Below are 23456 nucleotides of genomic sequence, written 5' to 3'. Positions count from 1 at the left end.
TCCTCTAGGAGGCCTTCCCAGACTGAGCCCCCTCCTTCCTCTCCCCCTCCTCCACCTCCCCAACCCCTCCGCCTTACCTTGTTCCCCTCCCCACAGCACCTGTATATATGTATATATGTTTGTACATATATATTACTCTGTTTATTTATTTTACTTGTACATATTTATTCTATTTATTTTATTTTGTTAATATGTTTTGTTTTGTTGTCTGTCTCCCCCTTCTAGACTGTGAGCCTGCTGTTGGGTAGGGACCGTCTCTATATGTTGCCAACTTGTACTTCCCAAGCACTTAGTATAGTGCTCTGCACACAGTAAGCACTCAATAAATACGATTGAATGAATGAATATAGCTTTGAATAACCATGATATTTTTGGCCCACACTTTGGCCTGCCACTTGACGTGAGCCATCCACATTTTTGCTCACCATTTGGGAGCTCTCAATAATAATAATAATTATGGTATTTGTTAAGCATTTACAGTATAATAACAATAATGATTGTGGCCTTTGTTAAGCACTATGTGCCAGGCACTGCTCTAAGAGCTGGGGTGGATATGAGTAAATTGGGTTGGGCGCAGTCCCTGTCCCACATGGGGCTCACAGTCTTCATCCCCATTTTACAGAGGAGAAAATGGAGGCACAGAGAAGTGAAATGAGTTGCCCAAGGTCATACAGCAGACAGGTGATGCAGCCAGGATTAAAACCCAGGTCTTTCTGACTCCCAGGCACATTCTCTATCCACTAGGCCACACTCCTCCTCAGGGTATTGAGATGTGCTGGGCATCTTTTCCAGATGTCCCTGGATAATAATAATCATAATCATGTATGCCAAGTACTGGACTAAGCGCTGGGGCAGATACAAGATGATAAAGCCCCTCACGGGACTCACAGTCTAAGCAGGAGGGAGAACAGGCACTGAATCCCAATTTTGCAAATGAGGGAATTGAGGCACTGAGAGGTGAAGTGACTTGCTCAAGGTCAGGGAGCAGGCGAGTGGCTCAGCCAGGATTAGAACACAGGTCCTCTGATTCCCACGCCCATGCTGTTTCCACTAGGCCATGCTGCCATGTTGTGCAGTATTGAGCTGTGCTCCACATCTTTTCCAGAAGTCACTGCCATTAATCACCGTCCTTACACAAAATATGAGTGAGCGGTCTGTGAAGTGGACCAAGAAAGAGATGCCCTTGAAAAAGGAAGTGGAAATGGTGGGTTGTTTAGCAGTAGGTGGGGCATGGTAATTGTTAGGAGGAATTTGGCGTGGAGGTCACTGTGAGAAAAGCGAGGCTCTTAGGACTGAAGTCTTGGCGGGGATGTCCCCATATCCCCTTTATCTCATAAACCTTTGGTTTTACCAACTGCAACTCTTGGCATTCCTGGGGAATTTCAGGAACCCACCCCCAGTAGCTGGGGAGGATGACATGTGCCCACTAACGCAGAAAGAGCATGTTGCCTCCACGTCGAGAAGCAGCATGGCCTAATGGATAGAGCCGGAGCTTGGGAGTCAGAGGACCTGAGTTCTAATGCCAGTCCTGCCAGCCAATTGTTTGCTTTGTGAGCTTGGGCAAGTCACTTCTCTTCTCTGTGCCTCAGTTTCCTCAACTGTAAAATGGGGATTAAATGCCTGTTGTTCTACTTAGACTGTGAGGCCCATGTCAGACAGGGACTGTGTCTGACTAATTAGCTTGTAGCTAGCCCGGCACTCAGAATGCTATTTGACACACAGGAAGTGCTTACCAAATCCATAAAAAATAAAAATGTACCAAAATTTGCTCCCTGGTAGGTTCCCATGGTAGCACTCACCAACCATTCTTTTGTACCCCATCCCATCCCTGCAAAGCAAGTCTATTTATCCAACCCAACCCACTGGAAAAAATACCGGCATTAATACCCAATACTGCCATTTCGGAAAAGTGCTTAAAGAAGAGCACACTCATGGGGACTGCAATACCCTGAAAAGAGTGATGAAGTGGCCAGGGCAGAGAATTAGAAAGCAGGGCACTGGGATTTCATTCCCAGTCCCTTGGTCAGCTCACGTTTCTTGTGCCCATACTCCTCCCAGGACCTGGTTTTCATTAGTGTTTGCAACGTCAAAATGCCATGATGAAAGTTACCACCAACAAACTAAATTTCTTCACAGTAAAGGCAGCTATTTAAATGATATCAGGTGTTCTCATTATTTTACTTTTGCAAATTGCAAATCGTGTTCAAGGTGTTGTAACTGCAGCAGCTCTCTAAATTAGACAAGAAAATATCAACTATGTTCCACTTTGAAAAAGGATTGATGGAAATGTTTTTTTTTTTTTTCCCACTGTCTCCAATGTCTTGGATGTCTATGTGGTGCAAGAAACCAGGCTTCTTGAAGAAAGCCCCCTGTCCCCCGCTTATTTTTTGTGTGTGGGGGGGGGGGGCGGTTATGATATTTGTTAAGTGCCTACATATGTCAAACACTAGTCTAAGCACTGGGATAGGTACAAGTCAGTGAGGTCAGACACAGTCCCTTTCTCACACGGGCCTCACGGTCATGGAATGTCATTGATTACTGTTGTATTGTACTTTCCCAAGCGTGCAGTACAGTGCTCTGCCCACAGTAAGCGCCCAATAAATATGACTGAATGAACGAATGAAGTAGGAGGGAGAACAGGTATTTAATCCCCATTTTACAGTTTAGCAAACTGAGACACAGAGAAGTTATTGTGCCACACTCCTAACTTTTGTTGTTCTTATTACCGCTGCCACCAATATTAATGATAAAGGCAATATGGGCAAGGGGACAGCTTTACAGAGCCACGGGACTCAGGGATGGGAGAGCAACTTCCACCGAACCCTCCCTTTTCCACTGTTTCAAAATAACAATTCATTCATTCATTCAATTGTATTTATTGAGCGCTTACTGTGTGCAGAGCAGTGTACTAAGCACTTGGGAAGTACAAGTCGGCAATATATAGAGACGGTCCCTACCCAACAACGGGCTCACAGTCTAGAAGGGGGAGACAGACAACAAAACAAAACATGTAGACAGGTGTCAAAATCGTCAGAACAAATAGACTTATAGCTATATTCACATCATTAACAAAATAAATAGAATAGTAAATATGTACAAGAGAATAGTAAATATGTACAATCACATAGACAATCACTGTCTGGGCCCAGCTGGCCCTTTAGCTACCCCCCATCTGCTCTCCCCACTGTTGGCTTCCAATCACTTGGGAGACGACAAGCAAAATTTCCTAATACTTGATAATAATAATGGTGGCGCTTGTTAAGTGCTTACCCTGTGCCAAGCACTGTCCTAAATGCTGAGGTAGATACAAGATCATCAGGTTGGACACCATGCCTTGTCCAACATGGGGCTCACGGTCTAAGTAAGATTGAATCCCCATTTTACAGATAAGGAAACTGAGGCCCAGAAAAGCTGAGCAACTTGTCTAAGGTCACACAGCAGACTAGGGGTGGCAAAGGCAATAGAACACAGGTCCTGGGACTCCCAAGCCAATACTCTTTCCACTAGGCCATGCTGCTTCTGCAAGATTATGCACTGAGCTCAGTCTTACTGACAAAACAAATTCCGCTTCTTTTTTCCCCAGTCGATTTTTGAGTCACCACTATGGCTTCAAACTTTGCTTTTCAGTACTGGGTCTGCTCTTTCAAAGATTATCTTTGTACAGAAATGCTCCAGTGGTTCCCTGTCAACCTATGAATCAAGCAAAAACTCCTCACTCTCGGCTTCAAAGCTCTCCATCACCTCACCCCCTCCTACCTCACCTCCCTTCTCTCTTTCTACAACCCAGCCCGCACTCTCCGCACTTCTGCCGCTAACCTCCTCACTATACCTCGTTCTCGCCTGTCCCGCCGTCGACCCCTGGCCCACGTCCTTCCCCTGGCCTGGAATGCCCTCCCTCCACACATCCGCCAAGCTAGCTCTCTTCCTCCCTTCAAAGCCCTACTGAGAGCTCACTTCCTCCAGGAGGCCTTCCCAGACTGAGCCCCCTTTTTCCTCTCCTCCTTCCCATCACCCCCCTGCCCTACCTTCTTCCCCTCCCCACAGCACCTGTATATATTTGTACAGATTTATTACTCTATTTATTTTACTTGTACATATTTACTACCCTATTTTACTAATGCTATGCATATAGCTATAATTCTATTTATTCTGACGGTTTTGATACCTGTCTACATGTTTTGTTTTGTTGTCTGTCTCCCCATTCTAGACTGTGAGCCCATTATTGGGTAGGGACTGTCTCTATATGTTGCCGACTTGTACTTCCCAAGCGCTTCGTACAGTGCTCTGCACACAGTAAGCGCTCAATAAATACGATTGAATGACCCTGACTATAATTACAACAAAATAATAAAAAATGGCATTTACTAAGTGCTTGATATCAAAAGAGCTAATAGAGATTTCTTGTTTGCTTTGTTTTGATGGTGTTTCTTAAATACTGATCTATGTGCCATTTACTGTACAAAGCACTGGGGTAAATACAAACCAAGCAGGTCGGACACAGTCCATGTCCCACATGGGGCTCACAGCCTTATTGCCCATTTTACAGATGAGGAATCTGAGGCACAGAGAAGTAAAGTCACTTGCCCAGGGTCAGACAGCAGATCGGTGTCAGAGCCGAAATTAGAACCCAGGTCCTACTCCACTAGGCCATGCTGTTACTTGTGGCAGTTATACTGGGGAGTAGATGATGTATTAGAATATACATAATTTCACCTCCAAAGGACTGACAAGTCTTGAAGCGAGGTGTTTTGGATAGTAATAATAATAATGATATTTGTGGTATTTGTTAACTGCTTACTAAGTGCCAGACACCCTCCTAAGCACTGAGGTAGATACAAACAAATCGGGTTGGATACAGTTCCTGTCCCACATGGGGCTCACAATCTTAATCCCCATTTTACAGAGGAGGTAACTGAGGCCCAGAGAAGTGAAGTGACTTGCCCAAGGCCACACAGCAGACAAGTGGCGAAGCAGGGATTAGTCTGAGAAGCAGCCCAACTAGCTTATACCTGTGATCCCCGGGCACATATGCAGCAAAAAAAGGCCTTCTACGGCAGTGTGGGGGCTAAAAGATCACATCTGTCAACGGCCTATGGCTTCTTTCCCCCCAAAACACGTTTATTTCTGTTTACTTCATCGCCTAGGAGACAAGACTGAACAATGGTTCCCTTGGATCTGCCCACCCACAGCCCTTCCGCATCATTTAGTCAAGGCAACATTCATTATTCATGTGTTTGCCCTACCACAGAAAGACCTGCTTCAGAAAACTGCTTAGTCCATATGGGACAATGGAGACCCATCTCCTGACTGGAGGCTCTGTCCTTTCCCAATCTAATGGTCCTCAAGGCCTAGTGGAGAAGCAGCATGGCCTAGTGGAAACAGCATGGGCCTGGGAGGTGAGGACATGGGTTCTAATCCTGGTTCCACTACATTATAATAATAATACTTGTGGTATTTGTTAACTTACTGTGTGCCAGGTACTGTACTAATCACTGGGGGAGGCGAGGGAGGGAAATACAGGCAAATTAGGTTGGACCCAGTCCCTGTCCCACATTGGGTTCAGTCTTAATCCCCATTTTATGGATGAGGTAACAGGCACAGAGAAGTGACTTGCCCAAGATCACACAGCAGGCAAGTGGCGGAGTCAGCATTAGAACCTATGACCTTCTGACTCCCATGCCCACGCTCTATTCTCTAGGCCATGATGCGCTTCTCTAAGCCTTAGTTACCTCATCTGTAAAATGGGGATTCAATCCTATGCCCTCCCACTTAGACTGTGAGCCCCATGAGGGGCAGGAACTGTGTCCAACGGGATTAACTTGTACCTATCCCAGTGCTTAGAACAATGCCTAGCACACAGAAAGTGCTTAACAAGGACTATAATTATTGCAGGACTGAAAGCCTTGACAGGAGCAAACTAGGCCCGGGAAAGGCAAGCCACGTACAGGTCTGGGTTCACAAATCGGATCTCCGGCAATGGGCGCTCACTTTGGCCCTAAATGGGTTTTGTGCAGAAAATGCTTATGCCCACTGTGCCCCATGTGGGACCCTTGCCCGCCTCTCTGCCTGTTGCAGCCAATCCAAACCAGGAACACAACTCGGAATGGGTGAGGGAGAGTGTGGCAGGTGCTGGGCTAATCAGTGGCACTCTATTCAACTCCTCCATGCAAGTTCTTTGTCCCAAAGTCATGAGCAATGGGGCTGAGGCTCTTTTTTTAAAACCGTATTTGTTAAGCACTTACTAGGTGCCAGGCACTGTACTAAGCACTGGGATAGATATAAGCTAAACAGGTTGGACACAGTCCGCGTCCCACATGGGCCTTGCAATATTAATCCCTATTTTGCAGGTGAGGTAACTGAGGCACAGAGATGTGAAGTGACTTGCCCAAGGTCACACAGACAAATGGCAGAGCCAGGATTAGAACCCAGGTCCTTCTGACTCCCAGGCCTGCTGCTAGGGAAGCAGCATGACTCAGTGGAAAGAGCCCGGGCTTTGGAGTCAAAGGTCATGGGTTCAAATCCCCGCTCTGCCAATTGTCAGCTGTGTGACTTTGGGCAAGTCACTTAATTTCTCTGGGCCTCAGTTACCTTATCTGTTAAATGGGGATGAAGACTGTGAGCCCCCTGTGGGACAACCTGATCGCCTTGCAACCTCCCCAGTGCTTAGAACAGTGCTCTGCACATAGTAAGTGCCTAATAAATGCCATTATTATTATTATTATAGGCCCTGCTGCTTTTTGAGGCTCATCCCTCCTTCACCACAAGAAACCATCATCATCATCATCCAGGGCTTCAATAGCTCAGATAATTTGAGCATGTCCCCTTTGCTTCTGCCTCAGTCTTTCAAATGTCTGCTCTAAATTATCTGCAAGATTATGATTTAGTAGGTTTGATCTAGACCTGAATAATTCAAGCAAGAGCCAGGACTTTATGACTAGGCCTAAACTAAGAATTCAGCACTCTGCCCCAAATACAACATGGTCTGCAACCTTAGGAACCAAGGTTTTCTAAGGTGGAGGGAGGAACTTGCAGCGCTAGGGTATACCAGGGGTGGGGAGGGAGGAATCAATCAATCATTCAATGGAATTTGTTCATTCATTCATTCATTCAATTGTATTTATTGAGCACTTACTGTGTGCAGAGCACTGTACTAAGCGCTTGGGAAGTACAAGTTGGCAACATATAGAGACGGTCCCTACCCAACAGCGGGCTCACAGTCTAGAAGGGGGAGACAGACAACAAAACAAAACAAAATATATAAACCAAATAAAATAAATAGAATAAATATGTACAAGTAAAATAAATAAATAGAGTAATAAATATGTACAAACATTTATACATATATACAGGTGCTGTGGGGAGGGGAAGGAGGTAAGGCTGGGGGGATGGGGAGGGGGAGTAGGAGAAGAGGAAGGAGGAGGCTCAGTCTGGGAAGGCCTCCTTTTGTTGAGCTCTTACTGTGTGCAGAGCACTATGTTAAGGGCTTGGCAGAGTTATAATGACAATAATGATCATTATTAAGCACTTACTATTTGCTAATCTCTGTTCTAAGCACTAGTACAGTGCCTCACACATAGTAAGCGTGTGATACCATTATTATTCTCTTAATAATATTATTATATACAGGCTAATCAGCTTGACCTCAATCTCTGCCCCACTTGAGGCTCACATTCTCCACCCCCATTTTACAGGTGTGGTATCTAAGGCCCAGAGAAGTGAAGTGACTTGCCCATGGTCACACAGCAGACAAGTAGCAGAGCCAGGTTCAGAACCCAGGTCCTCTGACTCCCAGGTCCATGTTCTTTCCGCTAGGTCACACTGCTTCAATATAACCGAGTTGGTAGGCCCAGTCCCTGTCCACAATGAGCTTACAGTCTAGATGGACGCATAAAGTCCAAGTTTCTGCCTATTCTGAACTTGACATTTAGGGAATGAGAGTACTCTCCCAAGTTCTTAGCACTTGACAGTACAGTCTAGTTCTCAGTAAGTACAATTGAGTGTATGACACATTGGAAATTAGCCAATCGAATACATCACAATGTGCAAGCAGTGCCTGTTCTGTATAAACCAAGGCCCTGCTTGCCTATATGCAAACCCCTCAAAAGCTTAAACATGGGAAGGAAAGAAAGAAGGCGAGTCGGGGCCACCTGACAAAAAATAAATACTGTAGGATACTGTCAAAAACCTAGGATTCGGTTGTACAGACAGGTGAGCACGCTAAACCACAATCGAGAAAGGAGACAAAGAGGCAAAAGTGAAAACAGTGCCAGATGCTACATACAAAACATGCAATGACAATGCAAGGAACAATCTCTGTTGGCAGAATGGAGAACTTGGAGCCCTGCACTGGCCCATTCAGTCACTCACCCACCTGGAGGTAAATTTCACCACCAGCAGAGTCCTCTTCAAGTAGGAAGGGCATATACAACACATCTCAATCAATCAATGGCATTTACTGAGCACTTACCGTGTACACAGCACGGTACTAAGTGCTTGGGAGAATCCAGCACATCAGAGTTGGAAGACTGGATCCCTGCCTACAAGGAGCTTACTGTCTCAAGGGGAAGACGGACACTTGAGTGGATTAGAGACAGGGGAAATAGTAAAGTAGAAGGATGTGGACGTATGTGGGGCTGTGGTGAATATTACAAGGTTAAGGGGTCCTCCGGAGACAGGGAGGAGAAGAGGCGGTGTTTCTAGGAGGGGGAAACCTTACTGCTCCTCTCCCGTCCTTCCCTCCTCCTGGCCCTTCAAATCTCCCATCTTTCCCAGGAGTATATCAAGAGATCTCCTGCCTTCTCTCAAAATCCAGTCTCTCCACCTGTGCCTCTGACCCCATCCCTTCACATCTTATCAAAGCATTTGCCCACCTCCCTGACTGCCATCTTCAACTATTTGCTCTCCAATGGCTTTTTCCCCACTGCTTTCAACCATGTTCATGTCTCCCCATCCTAAAAAACCCTCCCTTGACCCCAGAACTCCCTCCAGTTATCGCCCCAACTCCCTCCTACCATTCCTCTCCAAACTTCTTGAGCGAGTCATCTACAGCCGCTGTCTCCACTTCCTTTCCTCCGATTCTCTCCTTGACCCTCTCCAATCTGGCTTCTGTCCCCTTCATTCCATAGAAAGTGCCTTCAAAGGTCACAAATGATCTGCATCTTGTCAAATACAACAGCATCTACTCCAACTTAATCTTCCTTGACCTCTCAGTTGTCTTCAACACTACCACCCCCTTCTCCTGGAAACATTCTCCAGTCCAAACTTCACCTTGCTGCCCAGATCACTGTTCTACAGAAAGGTTCAGTAGACACTCCTCAAGAACCTCCAGTAGTTGCCCACCCACCTCCGCATCCAGCGGAAACTCCTTACCACTGGCTTTAAAGCAGGCGATCATCTCGTCCCTTCCTTTCTTACCTCGCTCCTCTCCTACTACAATCCAGCCTGTACACTCTGCTCCTCTAAAGCCAACCTCCTCACTGTACCTCCATCTCATCTATCTCACCTCCAACCTCTCACCCACCTTCTGCCTCTGGCCTGGAACGCCCTTCCTCTTCATACCTGACAGACAGTTACTCTGCCCATCTTCAAAACCTTATCAAAGGCACATCTCCTCCAAGAGGCCTGCCCCAACTAGGCCCTCATTTCCTCTTCTCCCACACACTTCTGTGTCACCCTTGCACTTGGATTTGCTGCCTTTATTCATCCCTCCCTCAGCACCACGGCACTTACGTACATATTGGTAATTTATTCATTTAGATTAATGTCTGTTTTCCCATCTAGGCTGCAAGTTAGCTGCGGGTGACCTTGAGCAAGTCACTTAACTTCTCTGTGTCTCAGTCACCTCAACTGTAAAATGGGGACTAAATCCTCCTCCTTCCTACTTAGACTGTGAGACCTACAGAGGACAGGGGCTGTGTTCAACCTGATAAACTTGTATCTATCCCCATGCTTAGAACAGTCCTTGACAAATAGTAAGTACCTAGATACCAAAAAACAAACACAGAACTGGGCAAGCTGGAGTTGGGATAATTCAGGGAGAATTAATTCAGGGAGAAGCCCCTCCCTTGGCCATTTTGGGCCAGATGCTTAAGGCCGCAACCCCAGAGGGACACAAGGTGAAGGAAGGGATCTGAGATGTGCAGGGAGGCTTGGGAGTCACAGGATGTGAGTTCTAACTGGCTCCGCCATTTGTCTGCTGTTTGACCTTGGGCAAGTCACTTAACTTCTCTGGGCCTCAGTTCCCTCATCTGCAAAATGGGGATTAAGAATGTGAGCCCCATGTGGGGCAGGGACTGTGTCCAACTTGATTACATAACTACCCCAGTGCTTAGAACAGTGCCTGGCACATAATAATAATAATAATATTGATGGCATTTATTAAGTGCTTACTATGTGCAAATCACTGTTCTAAGCTCTGGGGAGGTTACAAGTTGATCAGGTTGTCCCACGGGGGGCTCACAGTCTTAATCCCCATTTTACAGATGAGGTAACTGAAGCACAGAGAAGTGAAGTGACTTGCCCAAAGTCACATGGCTGACAATTGGCGGAGCTGGAATTTGAACCCAGGACCTCTGACTCCAAAGCTCGTGCCCTTTCCATTGAACCACACTGCTTCTCTCTTACTATGTGTTAAGCGCACAGAGTAAGTACTTGTATCATTATTATTATTATTATCATTATCTGAGATGTGCAGGGAGGGATCTAAGACATGGCCCTGGAAAGTCAGGACACCCAGAAGGGTTGGAGGTCTAGTGGTGAGAGTGCCAGAGGAGTAAAACTCCTACAGCTTCCTTGCTTGGGGGGGAACAATTGCGTGGAGAGCAGAAGATCTACACTGGCACCCCAAGATCCTAAAGGGAGGAAGGGATTCTGGGAGGAATGAAACTAGAATCTGAGGATACCCTGGGAGAGGAATGGATCAGAAGAACGTGGACAGCAAGACACCTACAGGAAAGTAGAAAGGTGTCCTGAGAAAGGGAAGGGTGCTTTGGATTGGAATTCTTTTCTATTCATTACCTAATTGATACCTGAATAATTCTTGAAATTTGCTGGCAGACAACATGGCCTAACGGAACGAGCACAGGTCTGGGAGACAGCAGACCTGGGGTCTCATCCTGGCTCTGCCACTTCCTGATGTATGACCCTAGGGAAGTCACTTAACTTCTCTGTGCCCCAGTTTCCTCATCTGTAGAGTGGGGTTGAAATCCCCATTCTCTCTCCTACTTAGACTGTGAGTCCCGTGAGGACAGGGACTGTGTTGACTGGATCAACTTGTTTCTACCCCAGGGTCTGACATATAGTAAGCACTTAATACCACAAGTATTTATGTAGAAGTAACATGGCCTAGTGACTAGAGAACATGCCTGGGAGTCAAAAGGGCCTGCGTTCTAATCCCTGCTCCACCACTTGTCTGCTGTGTCAAGTAACTTCACTTTTCTGGGCCTCAGTTACCTCATCTGTAGAACGGGGATTCCCTTCAAAGCCCTATTGAGAGCTCACCTCCTCCAGGAGGCCTTCCCAGACTGAACCCCCTCCTTCCTCTTCCCCTACTCCCCCTCCCCATCCCCCCAGCCTTACCTCCTTCCCCTCCCCACAGCACCTGTATATATGCTTGTACATATTTATTACTCTATTTATTTATTTATTTTACTTGTACATATTTATTCTATTTATTTTATTTGGTTTATATATTTTGTTTTATTTTGTTGTCTGTCTCCCCCTTCTAGACTGTGAGCCCGCTGTTGGGTAGGGACCGTCTCTATATGTTGCCAACTTGTACTTCCCAAGCGCTTAGTATAGTGTTCTGCACATGGTAAGCACTCAATAAATACGATTGAATTGTGAGCCCCATCTGGGACAGGGATCACATCCAACTTGATTTACTCGTATCCACCCCAGCATATAGTACAATGTCTGGCACAGACTAAGAGCTTAAAAAATACTATAATAACAATTATTATTATTTTATTATCATTGTCTATTCAGAACCTTTTTAGAGCTCTACCCTCTGTGTCAGCCTGCAGTACTGATCCAGGCAGTTCCAGGGTGTTGGGAAGACTTGTTTATTTGGGAAGCTGAGGGGGTGAGGAGGGGAGAGGAAGTCTTTTCTCCCACTCGCTTCATGCAGCCCACCTCAGGAGAGAGGAGACACTTGCCTACATTCCAAATGATCCAACTGTCTTGGAGGAGTTCTTGTTTGGAAGACAAGGGGTGGTGGTGGCCAAAGGGGGTTCAGAAGTGGAGTTCATTAAGGCAGGGAGCCCCACTCCTGTCCACTCCTAGAAGGGAGTGTCCCGCCATCGACCCCCAGCCCACATCCTCCTCTGGGCCTGGAATGCCTTCCCTCTGCCCATCCACCAAGCTAGCTCTCTTCCTCCCTTCAAGGCCCTACTGAGAGCTCATCTCCTCCAGGAGGCCTTCCCAGACTGAGCCCCTTCCTTCCTCTCCCCCTCGCCCCCCTCTCCATCCCCACATCTTACCTCCTTCCCTTCCCCACAGCACCTGTATATATGTATATATGTTTGTATATATTCTTCCCAAGCGCTTAGTACAGTGCTCTGCACACAGTAAGCGCTCAATAAATACGATTGATGATGATGATGATTACTCTATTTATTTATTTATTTAACTTGTACCTATCTATTCTATTTATTTTATTTTGTTAGTATGTTTGGTTTTGTTCTCTGTCTCCCACTTCTAGACTGTGAGCCCACTGCTGGGTAGGGACTGTCTCTATATGTTGCCAGCTTGTACTTCCCAAGCGCTTAGTACAGTGCTCTGCACACAGTAAGCGCTCAATAAATACAACTGATTGATTGATTGATTGATTGAAGAGAAGGGCTGGAAGACTTTAGAAAATACCAGAGGGCCTGGAGTCTCCTAAGAGACACCGAGGTCTACTTCGGCCATAATCAGGGCTGAACTCTTCAAATTAACTTCTGTCTTCATATTAGACTGTAGTCTGTAAGCTCATTGGAGGTAGGGAATGTATCTGCTATATTGTTCTAGTGTACTCTCCCAAGTGTGTTGTACACTGCTCTGCACAAAGTAAGTGCTCGATAAATACCATTGACTGACTGACTAATGTCTGTCTCCCCCTCTAGACTGCAAGTTCATTATGGGCAGGGAATGTGTCTGCTAATTCTGTTGTATTGTACCCTCCTGAGTGATTAGTACAGTGCTCTACATGCAGTAAGCACTGAATTAATATGATTGATTGAGAGGCTCCGGCCTTTCTCAATGGACAACTCCCAAATCTGCCTCGCCAGTCCTGACCTCATGGGCTTCACAATCTCGAATTTCCTCCTGCCTCAAGGAGAGTAAACAATAAAGCCCATTGCTATTGATAATCTCATCTTTCCCTGCTATGCCCCAGATCATCCCAATCTCCCCCAGCTAATCTTCTAACTGGAACTTGCTCGTGACTCTCCGGGATCCAACCTGTAACTCACGGGTATCCCCAGGAACTCAACTCTGTCAAATCTGTTTTCCTCCGCTCCTTCAAAACCCTCTTGAAGAATCTCCTTTTCCAAGGAATATTTCCTGATTATTCAACCCTTTTCCGTCCATGTCATCCAAATGGCTAGTTTAGCGCCTCTGTTCGTGAATGGATTCAATGAATTTCTTAGATTGTAAACTCGTTGTGGGAAGGTAACATGTCTAGCAACTATGTTGTACGCTCCCAAGAGCTTATTACAGTGCTCTGCATACAGCAAGTGCTCAATAAATACCATTTATGATGATGATGCTTTGGATTACTGTACATTAGGCCAGTAATCCTCAGAGAGAAGACAGGGATGCTTGACGGGGAAATTCAATAGTTCTCACCAGAAAGTGAGTGATCTCTGCTCTTTTTCAGCAGCTCAAGTAAAAATAAACTTGGTGTGGAAGAAGATGACACTATGGGCTAAAATATGATGGGATTGTGGGAGGATTTCACTTAGTTCCCACAGCCCCATTAGCGCACAGACAATTGAGTGGTGCCTTAATTGGCAATCACAGAGTGAAATAGAATGTCGCTGAAACAGTATTTTAAAATTCCAAACAAGATATATCCTTTCGATGCCATTTTGGCAGAAGGGCCTATTTTGGACGGCTGACAACCTTCAGAAAGGGTACTTTGATGATTTCCGGCTGAAACGTTTGGTAACGGCTAGTAGCTGCATTCTTTTATTGCTTCGACGTAGATACTGTTTCTGCCATGAGCAATTCAGAGTGCAGTGTTGACTGGAAATTTATTTCTCCTCTGATGACTGGCAAAATATGCAATCCTCATAATGAAAACCACTGTCTTGGAGGATGCCTACTCTGTCTCTCTCATCTCCTACGTATTGTAGTACCATGTTAATATACTCATCCTATCCTGCCTGGATTACTGCATCAGCCTCCTTGCTGACCTCCCAGCCTCCTGTCTCTCCCCACTCCAGTCCATACTTCACTCTGCTGCCCAGATCATTTTTCTACAAAAACGTTCAGGACATGTCACCCTGCTCCTCAAAAAACTCCAGTGGTTCCCCATTCACCCACATCAAACAAAAACTCCTTACCATTGGCTTTTAAGCACTCCACCACCTTTCCTCCTCCTACCTCACCTCGCTACTCTTCTTCCACCATCCAGCCCGCACACTTGGTTCCTCTAGTGCGAACCGTCTCACCGTGCCTCAGTCTCGCCCATCTTGCTATCAACCCCCAGCCTATGTCCTGCCTCTGGTCTGGAATGCCCTCCCTCCTCAAATCTGACAGACAATTACTCTCTCCACCCTTTAAAGCCTTATTCATTCAATCATATTTATTGAGCGCTTACTGTGTGCAGAGCACTGTAAAGGCACATCTCCTCCAAGAGGCCTTCCCAGACTAGTGCCCCCCTTTTCTCTTCTCCCACTCCCTTTTGCGTCACCCTGACTTGCTCCCTTTGTTCTTCCCCACTCCCAGCCCCACAGCACTTAGGTTAATGTCTGTAATTTATTTAACTGTATTGATGTCTGTCTCCCTGCCTCCAGACTATAAGCTCACTGTGGGCAGGGAATGTGTCTGTTCATTGTTGTACTGTACTTTCCCAAGTGCTTAGTACAGTGCTCTGCACACAGTAAGCTCTCCATAAATACGAATGAATGAATGAATCTCCCCATCTTCATCGCCAAAGATTTCACAGCCGAGAATTTCTAAATGCATAAAACAGGGCATTTATTCCCATGATCCAAAGTTGTTTCTATATATTAATGTTTAGTAGCACTTAAAAAATGTCCTTTGTAATTTATCCCCACAAGCTCCACTCCCCTACTCATTAAGATGGAATAATCAGTCGGCTGTACCGATTCGCCTTCTAGACATTAGTGTAAAGTAATGAGGTGCTGCAGTCGTTATCCTTTTATTTCATCCAGTTGAGCTCATCCCCATGTCTCACTGAGATAATGAGAAAGTTCCTGGAAGATAGATGAATACCCCAGGCAAGAGAGTCATTATCCGATGAATACCACCTGAACTCTTTTAGTGACAATGAAGAAATTGCTGGAGAGTGAAAGCAACGAAGGGGTTTTGAATGAGCCATTTCACTTAGCTGGAGACATTTATGTATCTTCACATATGCCCACTATTTGATTGAATGCAGTACCTATTCAGTGCACTGAGTGCTATACAGTTCTTTTCCTCAAGAACCTTCAGATCAATAATGCCTACTAACAACTGTGGTTTCTGTTAAGCGCTTTCTATGTGTCAAGCACTGTACTAAGCCCTGGGGTAGATACAAGTTAATTAGGTCCCACATGGGGCTCACAGTCTAAGTAGGAGGGAGAACAAGTACTGAATCCCCATTCTGCAGACGAGGGAACTGAGATATGGAGAACTGAAGTGACTGGCCCATGATCACTTGGCAGGCAGGCAAAACAAACTTACAAGCATTTTCCCTTTAGATTGTAAGCTCACTGTGGGCAGGGAATGTGTCTGCTAATTCTGTTATGCTCTCCCAAGCCCTTAGTACAGTGCTCTGCACATAATAAGCATTCAATAAATGCTATTGACTGACTGGCAACTGTTTCTCCCAACGTAGTAATTGTGATCTCTCCATATTGGTGTTGAAGGTGATTGGGAATGGGTTAATGCTTGGCTCAGGTAAAGGAAAAAGTCCTGAAAAGGCCACTTCTCCCTGGAAACTCTCCCAGCCCAGTGAGGACTGAACACTTGGAGAGCTTCCTGTTTGCCCATAACTCCCAATGACCACCACTAATGGGGCTATTAGCACATTCTGCCACCTAGTATTATTATTATCATCATCATCATCATCACCATCACAATTATTATAGTACTAGGTAAATGCTCATTTCCCCCTCAGGGTCACACCTGCAGAGTTTCCAGTACCTTACCAGTCTTGACTATGGGAGGGAGAGTCAAGCAGAGGCATACCCATTCCGTTCCCAGCTTGGCCAGTGGCTAGTGAGTGGAAGGCAATCTGCTACAAGTCAAACCTCACCTGTGTGGGCACCTCATTTCCCCCTCAGGGTCGCACCTGCAGAATTTCCAGTACCTTACCAGTCTTGACTATGGGAGGGAGAGTCAAGCAGAGGCATACCCATTCCATTCCCAGCTTGGCCAGTGGCTAGTGAGTGGAAGGCAATCTGCTTCAAGCAAAACTCACCTGTGTGGGCAGCAGCGGCATGGGAGACAGTCGAGGGTGGAGACTCAAGTTTACTGCGTGGAAGGAGGCAAACAGAAACCACTTCCACATTCTGACCAAGAAAACTCTAAGGATACACTATGGGAATGATTGCAGATGGAGTTGGGGCATTCTAAGAGATGCATCCAAGGCATCACTATGGGTCGGAGACGACTCGACAGCATAAGACAAGAAGAGTGCTTATTTATGTGCCAAATGCTTGTGTGGATTCTCGGTAATCAGGTTGAACCCAGTCCCTGTCCCTCAAGGGGCTCACAGTCTAGGTAGGAGGTTGGGATGGGGGTTGGAAGCAAGGGAAGAGCTTAGAACAGCGCCTAGTGCTAGACCAGTGCTTGACACACAGTAAGCGCTTAAATACCATTTGAAAAATAATTAAAAAGGAGAAGAAGAGAGAACAAGTGAGAGCTGATCTCTCCCTGGCTTTTCTCCTGCAGTTGTAGAGGCTGTCTTCCCTTCCCCAGCCAGGGAGTTCTAAGCAGAAATGGCTCACAGACTTGGCTCCTGCAACCTCCTATACGCTGCTCCCTATTTAGGCTGTTTAACAGCCCAGGCCTGGGTTCTAATTCTCACTCTGCCACTTGCCTGCTGTGTGACCTTGGGCAAGTCACTTCAACCAATCATATTTATTGGGCGCTTACTGTGGGCTGAGCAAGAAAGAAAGTACAGCATGACAGAGTTGGAAGACACATTCCCTACCCACAATGAGCTTATAGTCTAGAGGGAGGGAGACAGACATTAAGATAAATCATTTGCAATAAATCATTTATAATATGTAACTGATATTACTTGATGTAAGTTCTACAGATAAAACTTAACATCTCTGGGCCTCAGTTTCCTCCTATGTAAAAGGGGGATTCAATCTCTGTTCTCCCTCCAATTTAGACTGTCCCCATGGGGAGAGGAACTGTGTCTGACCTCACAAACTGTACCTACCACAGTGCTTAGAATATTGCTTGATGCATTGTAAGTGCTTAACATATTCCATAATTATTAATTAATGACTATTACCTCCCCAAGCATAATAATTGTACCAGAACTTCCTGCTCCAGTCTTGGTGGACTAGCTCTATTCGAGGCTCCAAAATTTCCTAATGTGGCCTGATTCTGGGTTATACAAAAAAAAGGGAGGAGGTCAAAGGTAGAAGGAGAGCCAAACTGTCCTTAATGGTTAGCAATAGCTTGATAAATTATTAAATTTCAGAACAGAAAGTCTAAGAAAGAATGGAGGGCCATCCTTAACATAGCTCTTGATCAGAATTCATTTGTGATGACTTCGAACTGCATACCTAAAACAGACAGCTGGACAAAAATAGGGAGCAGGCCTGGAAAAAAAAATCACATTTTGTAGTGAATTTTTGATTCCAACGAAAACCACGATCCACCTTTTCACAACACTGTTTGTCTTCCTCTGTTGGTACTGGGAGGTGAATACTGAAATGACATAATCGAATACTTACTCTCACCTGGCAAGATAGGCCAGCTCTGCTCACATCAATCAATCGATCGATCAATGGTAGTTACTGAGCCCTTACTATGTGTGAGCATGCTACTAAGTGCTTGAGAGAGTACAGTACAACCGAATTAGCAGTCACTTTCCCTGCTCGTAATGAGCTTTCACATCTCTAGCAAAGGTAGCCAGCAAGAATTACCAGCTATTCACTGGAGCAGAACACAACTCCACAAGAGGAAACAAGCAGCAGTAAACCACGCCAGAGAAAGCGCAAAACACATGCTGCAAACCGAGAAAGCCCTTCTCTTTGCAAACACTTGCTCCCACTCAGCCCTTTTAAAATTTCTGACATTTCTCAAAACATCTGATCGAAACCTACCAAGATGCAACACTTGTTAGAAAGAAAAATTAGGCTGGTGAACATAATAATAATGATTAAAATCATATTTTTTAAGCACTTACTACGTGCCAAGCATTGTTCTAAGTACTGGGGGACACACAAGGTAATCAGGTTGGACACAGTCCCTACCTCACATGGGATTCACGATCTGAATCCCCATTTTACAGATGAGGTAACTGAGGCCCAGAGAAGTGAGATGACTTGCCCAAGACCCGCTAAGAAACAAATTTTAAACTTCCTACTTTAGAAAATCTCAACCCTGGCAAACAATCCTGGAACAGACCCAAAATAGTCCAGCTAAATAAAAGGCAGCAAGAGGAGAAACAAGTCCCCAAACTCATCTTTGGAACTCTCCTCTAGACTGTAAGTTCATTGTGGGCAGGGAATGTGTGTACCGACTCTGTTGTATTGGACTCTCGCAAGTGCTTAGTACAATGCTATGCACATAGTAAGTGCTTAATAAATACGACTGATTAATTGATTGACTGTCTGAAGAGATGAGAGAAAGAGACGAGAGAGAAAGGCCGGCCCATCCTGAGCCCAGCCCGCTGCCTGGGAAAGCCTGACTCAGTCAGTCAGTCAATCGTATTTGTTGAATGCTTAATGTGTGCAGAGCACTGTACTAAGCACTTGGGAGAACACATGACAATAAGCAGATACATTCACTGCCCACAGTGAGCTTACAGTCTAGAGAGGGTGACAGACACGAATATAAATAAATACATGACATACATGTCTATAAGTGTTGTGGGGTTGGGAAGGGGGATGAATAAAAGGAGCAAGTCAGGATGATGCAGAAGGAAGGAAAGGAGGGCTTAGGGAAGGCCTCTTGGAGGTGATGAGACTTTAATAAGGCTGTGAAGTGGGAGAGAGTCATTGCTAACTCGTGTGTCAGATGAATGGGTGAAAGGATCTTCCCCCTGTCACTTCTTCCTTTCCTTTCACAATTCTGGTGGAGCAATTAGCTTCTGCTGGGTCTGGCACCATTCTTTCCCAGAACAGCTGGGCTCTTCCTTGGAAGCTCAAAGTGTTTCCCAAATGATCTTTGTCATCCTTTTACACAGTCCCGTGAGGTAGGAATGGTGACAGAGAGGGGCAGAGGAGAAAGAGAGGAAGAGGAGAAAGAGGGAGGGAAGGAAAAGATGAAATGGGGAAAGGGAATAAAAAGAGGAAGAGGGGAAAGAGAAGCAGCGTGGCAGAGTGGCTAGAACATGGGGCTCGGAGTCAGAAATAATGATGATGATATTTGCTAAGTGCTTACTATGTGCCAAACACTGTTCTAAGTGCTGGAGTAGATACAGGGTAATCAGGTTGTCCCATGTGGGGCTCACACACTTAATCCCCATTTTACAGATGCAGTGACTGAGGCACAGAGAAGTTAAGTGACTTGCCCAAGGTCACACAGAAAGACCTGGGTTCTAACTGTGGCTCTGCCACTTGTCTGCTGCGTGACCATGGGCAAGTCACTTAATTTCTCTGTGCCTCAGTTACCTCATCTCTAAGATGAGGATTCCGACAGTGACTCCTATATAGGACCTGGACTGTATCCACCCTGATGAGCTTGTATGTACCCCAACTCTTAATGCAGTGCCTGGCACATAGTAAGTGTTTAAAAAATACCATAAAGAGGGTGGGGATGGAGGAGGGAGGGAGATGGGGACTACCATTCCTGTTTTGCAGTGACCAATCCATAACACCAAGAGATTAAGTGATTTGGTACAAGCTGGACCAAGTCAGAGGCAGAGCTGGAATCAGAATCTCCAATTTCCCAACACCCAGGCCATTAAAATATTCAAGACTGAACTATTAATGACCCTCAACATCACCATTCACCGATGAGGATAAGATACTGAATGTGAAGTGGGATCTTGATAGTCATCCCAGAGCCAAAATCAGGAATTTGGGGATTTAGAATGAGATGTCAGTGAAACAGAACAAATCTCAATGAAGGAGCACTGCCAGCAACACAACTCAATTGTCCAGAGACGGTTACTGCTCAGTGGTATTTACTGAACACTTCCTGTGTGCAGAGCACTGTACTAAGCACTTGGGAGAATATACTACAACGGAGTTGGCAGACCTGTTCCCTGCCCAGAGTGAGCTTGCAGTCTACAGGACAAGCTGATTAATCACTGTACTAAATGCTTGGGAGAGTACATTAAAAATAAGGGGGCCTTATAATTTTTGTCATGGAGTCTGCTTTCAACCAATTTACCTTCTCCCATTGGCACAGCATGGTCTAGTGGTTGGAGCACGGGCCTGGGAGTAAGAAGGACCTGGGTTCTAATCCCACCTTTTCCACTTTTCTGCTGTGTGACCTTGGGCAAGTTACTTCACTTCTGAGGGCCTCAGTTACTTCATCTGTAAAATGGGGATTAAGACTGTGAGCCCCGTGTGGGACAGGGACTGTGTCCAAACTGATAACTATGTATCTGCTCCAGTGCTCAGTACAGCACCTCTGTACATATCTGTCATTTATTGATTTATATTAATTCCTGTCTCCCCCTCTAGAATGTAAGCTCGTTGTGGGCAGGGAATGTGTCTACCAACCTTGTTATACCATTGTCCCGTACTCTTCCAAGCGCTTAGCACAGTGCTCTGCACACAGTAAGCACTTGATAAATACGATGGATTGATTGAAGGCACCACCTTTACTCTTACCACCTACAGCTGTTCAGAGGTGAGGGCAATACCCGGACAAAGTGAAGTGTGGCTAGTTGTCATCTGCGTTGCCTCAGTCTCAAATGGGTCTCACTTTACATGTGGCACTTGACCCAGTGACTAGGGCATGGGCCCGGGAGTCTAAAGGATCTAGGTTCTGATCCCGGCTCCACCATCTGCTGGCTGCGTGACCCTGAGCACTTGTAAACCAGAAAATAAGAAATCCAGAAATAAGAAAACCAGAAAATAACAAATCACTTTGCAGATTCAGCATAAACCTAGCAATCAACAATAATAATGAGGAAAACCAAAATTGTTTTCTAGCCTACATCCAGAAAACCCAACATACAACAAGATATCTTTATTGCCAACAAGAACTTACTTCCCTTGAAATCTCATATTTCACTCTGCCTCTACGACAACTCAACATGGATGTCTCGACAGAACCTCATGTTTAATTATATCCAAAATTGAACTCCTCAGCTTCTTCCAAATCCCCTCCTTTTAACTTTCCCATTAGAGTCAGAAGCATCATGGCTTCATGGAAAGAGCACAGGACTGGGAGTCAGAGAACCTGGGTTCTAATCCCAGCACCACCACTTGCTAGCTGTGTGATCTTGGGGAAATCGCTTAACTTCTCTAGCCTCAGTTTCCTCAACTGTACAATGGGGATTATATATTTGTTCTCCCTCCTGCCTAAGATCGTGTCCAACCTGATGAACTTGTAGCTACCCGACACTTAGAATAGTTCTTGACACATAGTAAGTGCTTATTACCACGGTTATATTAACACCTCTTCTCTCCCTGTCCCTGAGGCCTACAAACCTCGGCATTATCCTTGACCTCATCTTCTCTTTCATCCCCCCTATTCAGTTGGATGCCAAATCCTCCACAACATTTCCAGTATCTACCCTTTTTCCCTCCATCCAGTCATTTTGCTAGCCCAGGCACTTGTCATACTGGGGCTTTCCCACTGCTTGAGCCTCTGCTCAGATCTCCCTGCCTCCAGGCTCTCCCTTCTCCAGTCCGCACTTTACTCTGCTGCCCAGATCACTTTTCTAAAACATCATTCTGCACGTCTCCCCTCTTCAAAAACCTTTTGTTTTTCCCCATCCATTTCTGCATCAAGAGGCAGAAGAAGAGAGGAAGAGATGGGAAAAATGAGAGGAGAGTGAAATGGGAAAAGAAGAGGGGGAGAGGGAGAAGGGGCTGAGACAAGGGAGGGAAGGAGAGGAAGAGGAGGAGAGGGTGGGAGAGAAGGTGTGGAGTTTGTTTAAGCCCCACAGGACTGGACAGGTTCCTTGCCCGTTCCCAGCACAATGCCACTGTGCCACAGCAGGTGGGCAATGTGGTGCTGCACAATGGTAGGGCACCCACATTAGCCCAGCAAGGCTGGCCGACCATCTCGGGGAAGCCGGCAAAGTGGCCAGAAAAAGGGGGATTGCCTCTCACCCGTCACGCACCACACATTAGTGGGGAACCTGGTGCTAAATCCTTCGTAGACGACCCCTTCTGGGTCAGGATTTGGTATGTAGCAGAGCAGCTCCCTCGCTGACATCTACTGAAAGCCAGCCCTCGACACAAGCTTTTGTCACTCGTCCTTCCACATGGTCCTCGCTCTCTCAGGGTGTAGTGGTGGGGGGGAAGGGTCACGCTCCCCTCCTCCGGGAAGGGGGTCCTTCTTAGAGTACGGCCCCTAGAGTACAGGCCTGGGAGTCAGAAGGTTGTGGGTTCTAATCCCAGGTCTGCCACTTGTCTGCTGTGTGACCTTGGGCAAGTCACTTCACTTCTCTGTGCCTCCATTACCTCATCTGGAAAATGGAGATCGAGACTGTGAGTCCCACATGGGACAGGGACTGTGTCAACATGATTTGCTTGTATCCACCCCAGCGTTTAGTACAGTGCACATAGTAAGTGCTTAATAAATAGCATAATTATAAAAATAATAATTATTATTATCATGATTATTATTAAACAGCCTCTGTAGTAAATTTTTTTAATGCTATTTGTTGAGCAATTGCTATGTGCCAGGTACTGTATTAAGTGCTGTGACAGATACAAGCTAATCAGTCCATGTTCCACATGGGGCTTTTACAGTCTTCATCCCTATTTCACATTGAGGCCCAGAGAAACGAAGTGACTTGCCCAAGGTCACCTACCAGACAAGTGGCAGAGTTGGGATTGGAACCCAGGTCTGTGCTCTATCCACTTGGCCATGCTGCTTCTCAGGTTCTGGATGATACAGTGTCCTGGGGTCCAGGGTTGAGGCAAAGATGA

General features: G+C 45.8%; 1 protein-coding gene and 1 non-coding gene across 2 annotated transcripts in view; one reads left to right on the top strand and one right to left on the bottom strand.

The window, feature by feature from the left end:
* The window catches only part of TMEM181 (transmembrane protein 181), a 133017-nt gene that overhangs the window by 105656 nt on the left and 3905 nt on the right, over nt 1-23456 (bottom strand). The window lies entirely within an intron of this gene.
* LOC119924631 lies at nt 16318-16455 on the top strand. The gene has a single exon (XR_005449334.1). It is a non-coding gene; the product is annotated as a small nucleolar RNA SNORA7 (small nucleolar RNA).

Source organism: Tachyglossus aculeatus, chromosome 2, assembly GCF_015852505.1.
Source record: "Tachyglossus aculeatus isolate mTacAcu1 chromosome 2, mTacAcu1.pri, whole genome shotgun sequence".
NCBI classification, from domain to species: domain Eukaryota; kingdom Metazoa; phylum Chordata; class Mammalia; order Monotremata; family Tachyglossidae; genus Tachyglossus; species Tachyglossus aculeatus.
Note: the sequence above shows the minus strand (reverse complement) of the source record. Positions and strands in the feature narration are given on the sequence as shown.